Genomic DNA, 7,927 nt, shown 5'->3' on the forward strand with positions numbered 1-7,927 from the left:
ATGCTAATTAGAATTATACTCTCACATATATATGCCACAGGTGGGCCCAGTTGGCCCTCAATGAATTTACAGGGTTGATTTCCTAAGCTTCCTTTTCAAAATCTCTCCAAGACTTTCTTATTGCCTTTATTTCTTTGGTTCCATTTTTTTTTTTTTTTTTTAAGGCAGACAGGAAGTACATCTGCTCTTGAGATATGTCTAAGGCAAAAATATAAGAGGATATAGAAATAGAGACAGACTTGAGCTTCATCATCTTAACCTATACCTCCAGAGAGAATAAGGGGAAAGGGTTATCATTTCCTCGGTTTTTGACTTCTGCTGACGCTATTTGTTGCCATCACTACCACCACCTCAGCAGATTACCTATACCCTGTGGTTTGAAAGAAAAGACGAAAGAAAGAAAAAACATTTTCTCTTTCTCTCTGTCCAAACTTTAATAATTCACTTTCTCATTTTTCAAGCTAGAACTGAAAAGCTTTTCCTGAAGCCATTTTTGTTTGTGTTTTTGTTTTTTGCCTCACAGTGGCCAGTTCAAGGTTCCCAACTGAGTTAAATTCAGGCCAGGAGATAACTAAAGGATAAAAAAAAAAAAAAAAAAAAAAAAAAAAATAGGAAAGTCCTCAACAGTTTGAATGTTCTTTGATTTATGTGTTCTATTTAAGTCTCCAGTTGCTGTACATTTCACAGTGCTCAAATGGTTGTGCCATGGATTCTGTCAAAGTTTTATAGTTGTGTTCTGTGGGGGAGAGAGAGAGAGGTGCACTTATTTCATCTTACCCCAAACTGAAAACTCCCCCAGTTATATATTTTTTCATATATTACTTTTCAAATAACAAATGTATCATTTTTATATCTAGAAACATGGGCACAATAGGCTTCAGTTTTTGAAACCAGATAAATATCACACTGTAATGTTGGAGGCTCAGATATACATGAAATTGGCAAGTATTTTAGTAAGTTTATAAAATTTTGTTTCTTTTTATTAAATCTAGGTAGAAAATGTAGCCCACTGATTTTACCCATATGTTAATGTTATCCACATTAAAGCATTGTTGTATATTTTCACTGACATTAGTGTAACATAAGTAGATAATAATCTATAACGTCAGTCTAAGATAAAGATTTTTAAAGGTTTATAAATATAGAAAGTAGCTTGTATAAATGACAAATTGCTTTAAATATCCAAAAGAATTGAGCCACAAACAGTTATATAAATAATACTTTTCTTATATTCTCAGGCCATGTTAATTGACCCAACATCACTTGGGGTACATAGTAATCCATTTCTCTCATTTCATTTTTAAAATATTAATTCCTAATTATTCCATAATAAAATAAATTTCACAATCCATATTAGCTTGAATTACTGAAGCTGAAGTGTGACTTCATATGTATATGAACTTCATCAGGTGATGGCTTACTGTTTGATATCTATCAAATAACCAGTGATAAAACACCAGTGTTTTTTTCCATGAATATAATTTATAGTATTTTTGAAGGTGTGGAAAAGCTGGCTTAAAAACTGAGATCTAGTCCTGTCACTTCATGGCAAATAGATGGGGAAAATATCAACAACCTCAGATATGCAGATGATACCACTTTAATGGCAGGAGGTGAAGAAAAATTAAAAAGCTTCTTGATGAGTGTGAAAGAGGATAGTGAAAAAGCCAACTTAAAGCTCAATATTTAAAAATCTAAAAAAAAAAAAAAAAACCACACACAAAACCCTAAGATCATGGCATCCAGTTCCATCACTTCATGGCAAATAGAAGAAGAATAGAAGAAGAAAAGATGGCAAATAGAAGAAGAAAATGTGGAGGCAGTGACAGATTTCCTCTTCTTGGGCTCTAAAATCACTAGGGATGGTGACTGCAGCCATGAAATTAGAAGGCAATTGTTTCCTGGCAGGAAAACTATGACAAACCTAGACAGAGAACTAAAAAGCAGGGATATCACTTTGCTGACAAAGGTCTATAGACTCAAGGCTATAGCCTTTCCAGTAGTCATGTACAGATGTGAGAGCTTGATCATAAAAAAGGCAGAGCTCCGAAGAACTGACGCTTTCAAACTGTGGGGCTGGAGAAGATTCTTGAGTCCCTTGGACAACAAGGAGATCAGACCAGTCAACCTTAAAGGAAATCAACCCTGAATATTCATTGGAAGGACTGAAGCTGAAGCTGAAGCTACAATACTTTGGCCACCTGATGTGAAGGGCCTACTCATTGGAAAAGACCCTGATGCTGGGAAAGACAGGGCAAAAGGAGAAGTGGTTACAGAGGGTGAGATGGTTGGATGGCATCACTGACTCAATGGACATGAGTTTGAGCAAACTCTGAGAGACAGTGAAGGACAGAAAAAAGTACTGCAGTTCACGGGGTAGCAAAAAGTCAGACACAACCCAGCGAATGAACAACAACAACATTTTTGCAGGCAGTACTATTGTCAGTTCTTTTAGTGATTTTAAGTATTCATGAATATCATTATGAATATAATGAATATCATTATAAATATAATGAATATAAAGTCTTAAACAAAAAGTACTATTCTTTTAAAGTGAAAATAATGAAAATTACATCTTTTATATTTTCAGACTTTACAAAATAATTTTAAAAATTATTATGAAGTGTTCCAAGTCTATAAATGATCTTGTACTCAGTTGTTGCTGTTTTTCAGCTAAGAAAAGACTTTGCAACCTAGGGACTGCCAGTAGCTTTCACAGCTGATAGTGAGTATGTGCTGCTATATCATTTTTGGCAAGGCTTAGTGTTTCATCATTTAGACACATCAGGTACTTAGATTGCCACTATCATATAATTTAAATTGGAATTGTTTAAAATGATGAAAAAATGACAAAGTACCAATCAGAAACTGAATTATAGTATAGTGGAAAAGATTCATCCATGTGTTATTATATTGATGGAAAATAAGACAATTTAGAAATGTTATCTTCATATTTTTCTTTCTTGGTTGACTAACATTGACAATTGAATGTTTATGTCTCTTATTTCCACATAATATTCCCTGTGGTTTCTTCCTCAGGTATGACTTGCTGCATCTTTAAACTTTGTAGATAAAAAACTATTTCAAAAGCAAATATTAAATGTGGATGTGTGCTTTTACTTGTACAAATACACTGAATCATTATATTCTTAAATTTTCAGTAATAAAATGTGACATTCAGCTTTATATATTCACTGAGTTTTATGAACTTAGTAGTCAGAAACATTTCTTTACCATCAAATCAATCACAGATATATTAAGAAAGCCTACTTTTGTAATTACAAAACTTGGGAGCAGAAGTTGTACTGTGTAAAACTCATCTATGTCACCATAGGTTAGAAAATTGTTGTCAAATGTGTTTTCTTCTAAGACCCTGCTTCATTAATCAGTAGCTCTATCTTTCTGAAAGATTCTCCATGAATACATCCCCTTTAAACATATACATACACACATATGCATATTTTTATCATTGTATATATACATACAGTTAAACAATATTGAATTACATAAATGAAGAAGGGATTCCCAGGTGGTTCCGTGGTAAAGAATCTACCCATCAAGCAGGAAATGCAGGTTCAATCCCTGGGTCAGGAATATACCCTGGAGAAGGAAATGACTATCCACTCCAGTATTCTTGCCTGGGAAATCCCATAGACAGAGAAGCCTGGTGGACTACAATCCACTGGGTCCCAAAGAATTTGATGCAACTTAGTGACTAAATAGAAAGAGCATATAAATGAAAAACAAGAGTATGAGCATGCTGCCTCCCAGCAGTTCTAACTTTTAGTCCTCAAACCCTTATTATCAGGCAACCACTTAGATATTTTCAAGTTCTTTCTATGATTAATTATCCCACCATTACTAAATTTTATAGTTAACAATATTTTCTCAATTTAGATATTATCTATTCATTTTCTCTTGTGACAATTACAATTTAACAATCCTTACACCACCTTTACAACCATGACATGTCCTGGCTTTGAAGAGAAGAAGCCACACCCTAGAAAAAAGAAGCTGTGCTTCTTTCTTGATGTGTAATTTCACACTATAAGGATCCATTCTTCCTTGATCCTTCTGTTTTCAAAGATGGACAGTTGTGTGGATGTTTATATTAAAACTGGTTTGGATTAATTTATTCCTACTGAACCTGGAGGTGGTGACTGGACATAAAATATTTGTTGTTTGAAACCACTCTATTCTTAATTTTTGTCTCAGTTACAAAGGCAAAGACAAAAAGTATAATCTATTACAATATCCTGAATTAATATTTTCATAACAAATTCTTAAGTAATAATCAGAACTTATGTCACTTTGACTTTGAATTTATCAGTCAGTGTCGTACCAAACATTGTTCAGGATTAAAATTCCATATTGTTATAGTTTCCCACTTGTTTTTAGTTTTTCCCTTTTTTTAACTTTTATTTGCATTTATTAATAATTTTGTGGCATTTATCCCCAGCCATAAATTTTTGTTTCTTCAGTTTCTCGTGGGATATCTTTTTCTTCTGTGCAACTTCCTCTTCTGGTTTAAGAACAACCTGATTTTTTTTTTTTTTTTCCAGTAAGGATCATCTTAATGTGGCAAGGAGAGCTCTTGTGTGGGTTGATCTGACCATGAGCTCTGTAAGTCCTGAACTGCATCTTGGGGATTTTGTCCACCTGGAAGTGCTCAATGTTCAGAGAATCTATATATAAAGCCCTTAAGTTCAGTATTACTCTTTGCATATGTGGAGTAAAAATTCAGCACTTTTTGTGCCAATGACCCTGTGTCCAACCCCATTGTTTGTCCTATAATCATCTGACCAACTCCAACATTGTAAGGACAGAATGGCACACGTTGCTCTGGAAAGGGACATCTTCCAGATACTTGGTGACTTTTCAGATATGTATACCCTTAATAGCCTGGGTGGTTTCAGGAGCATTCTTAAAGTGAACATGAAGATTGAATCTCTTGATTTACATGATTTTGTGGGGTTTTCTGGGTCAAATGAATAGCTACCATTTTTTAGAGGTCATCTCAGGCTGCTTACTAGAAAAGGAGAGTTTTTCTTTTTTTCTTTTTTTAATTTTATTTTTTGTGGTAAGAAAAAATGATATAAGACCTAATATAGTACCATATTTTTAAGTGTGCAATGCAGCATGGTTATCTGTGTGCAGATCTCTTATTAATTTATCTTCCTTGCATACATTGGTGACCACATAACTTTACATTTTCCCCAAAGTATCTCCCTGATTTTTAACTATTTTTCTTCTTAGACATTTCTGTTTTACCTCCACCCTCTCCCCCAAGTCTATTAGCTTATTGGGAATTCTGCACAGATGACATCCAATTTTAACTTAAGATGGCTTCACAATTTCCTGGCCACTGCTCCCTTTCCATGCCCTTTGCTTTTTGATGGTTAAGGTGGTTATGGAAGTATTAATATTCTTATTGAAAGAGTATATTTGTATGGGCTCACCAAAGAAGGATAGAAGGCTATTGCTGTTTATATTTGAAAATATTTTTATTCCATTTTCAAAAGTAATTGAGTAGTGAATTCTAGAATAGAATTAAATTTTCTTCTGAAATTGAAAAAAAAAATTTTTTTTCTTCTAGCATCCATAGTTGATCTTGAGAAATCTGATGCTACTTTGTTATTTATCCCTCTTGTTTGAGAGCACCCCACACATCACCCACACACAGAAAGTTATTGGACTTTTTCTGCTTATAATTTAAAATTTTAGAATGTTTTACTTGCTGAGATTTTTTTCCAGTTATAATTCTGATTTTTGGTAGACACTTTCAATTTGTAATTTCTTTCTGTTCTAGGAAGTTTCATATTATCATTTATTTAATATTTTCCCTAAGTTTTCCTTTTTTAAGTTTTCTTTCCCAATATATCCAGTATTGATTATGTCATTTACTTACACTTCTTCTTTCTCTCTCTCTCTCTCTCTTTTTTTTTTTTCTGATTTTAATTATTTCTACTGATTAAAACTATTCAATATTCTTCAGGAAGTTTCATATCTAATGTAGATATGAAATTTTTAATAGAATTCTACTTAAAATTCATTATTTTAAAGTAACATCCCCTCTGTTGTTTCCTGCATATAGTAATTGCCTTATCACTCTAAATATTCTGTTAATCTTTTGTTTGTTTCTGGAAATATGTGGTGTTCTTAAATTTTTCTAACTTTTTCATCTTTATTTTAAAAATATTTTATGAATGTATGATTACCATACAAAAACTATTTAGTTTTGAAGTTTTATTTTACTGCTTACACTGTTGGCTGGTTATTTTTAATCTTCTTAACCCACTTTTTTCTTTTACTGATTTATTGTCTTTGTTTCTATGTATTTTGTGATTGGGTTTTCCTAAAATAGCTAATAATCATTGACTATAATTTTATATTTAAAAGTGAAAAATAGAAAACATATTTTGAATATGAAAAAACATAACTAGATTCAGTTTCCCCAGGAGATAGAGTTTAATTTTATACCAAAATTCTAACTAGATCTATTTAAATTTATAGATACCAATAACAAAGGAAAGTAGGGAATGAAAGGATATGTGTAGTAAAAATGATAGCTTTAGTTTTGAGAGATTAACTCAAGCAGAAAATCCAGAGGTAATAATTTGAAAGAATATCCTCTGAAGAACCAAAAAAAACCCTGAGATACTGTCATTTGAACATTTCTCCATCATAGGCCTCCATCTAACCACAAAATATTTTATTTTTTCATTTGATAAGTCCCATCCATGGTTTCAGAGCTTCTTATTAGTAAAACAACATTAATAGTATTCGACTTACATCAGGTGTTATGGGAATACAAGAAGGAGATGACATTTCAGCTTATTAAATTAGGATTACTTAAGAAGGAAGAGATATTCATTGTACTCATGAAGAATTGATAAAATTTAAGAAACAGCTCACTAGGGCAATATTTTCAAAGTAGGATCAAGTGTACAAGAGTAACTTTAGAGTACATGAATTATTTGTGTTCCAAAGTAAGATATTCTAACACTTGTTATGCTGATACTTTATATATATGTGAGAGAAAGTTTTTGTATTCATAACACATTTACATTCCAGAGTAAATTACAGATTAAAATGCCTTGTTGCATTAATAATTTAATTTTATGGTTAAATCTCAAAGGTAAAAGTATATATACAGGGTTTTCTAAACCAAAATGATAAAATAACCCATTTAAAAATAGCTTCATAAAAACATTATTCTATAGAAATGATTTGTACAATGCCAGTTATGAAAAACTTGTAAAGGGAAAATTAGTTGCTCAGTCATGTCCAACTCTTTGTAATCTCATGGACTCTAGCCCACCAGGCTGATCTGTCCATGGGATCCTCCAGGCAAGAATACTAGAATGGGTAGTAATGCCCTTCTCCAGGGGATCTTCCTGATCCAGGGAGGAACCTGGGATTACTGCATTGCAAGCAGATTCTTTTCCTTCTGACCCACCAGGGAAGCCAATATAAATGGAAAAGAGAGATCATAAAAATGCAAGTTTGAGTTTAAAAAAGAAGTAGAATGTGATTTATAACTCACTTACCACTCCAATACTCTTGCCTGGAGAATTCCATGGACAGAAGACCTGGCAGGCTCCAGTCCATGGGATCACAAAGAGTCGGACACGACTATGAGACTAACTTTCCTTTCCTTTGTAATTAAGTGCTGAAACATACAGATGCTGGTATACCAAGATATGTGCATATTTAATGGCACCCCACTCCAGTACTCTTGCCTGGAAAATCCCATGGACGGAGGAGCCTGGTAGGCTGCAGTCCATGGGGTCGCTAAGAGTCGGATACGACTGAGCGACTTCACTTTCACTTTTCACTTTCATGCACTGGAGAAGGAAATGGCAACACACTCCAGTGTTCTTGCCTGGAGAATCCCAGGGATGGGGGAGCCTGGTGGGCTGCCATC

General features: G+C 33.4%; 1 pseudogene; it reads right to left on the reverse strand.

Moving 5' to 3' along the window:
* Positions 1 to 4,418: 4,418 nt before the first annotated feature.
* The window catches only part of LOC105002903, a 16,229-nt pseudogene continuing 12,720 nt past the window's right edge, over positions 4,419 to 7,927 (reverse strand).

The sequence above is a fragment of the Bison bison genome, unplaced genomic scaffold (assembly GCF_000754665.1).
Source record: "Bison bison bison isolate TAMUID 2011002044 unplaced genomic scaffold, Bison_UMD1.0 scf7180017864459, whole genome shotgun sequence".
Lineage (NCBI taxonomy): Eukaryota > Metazoa > Chordata > Mammalia > Artiodactyla > Bovidae > Bison > Bison bison.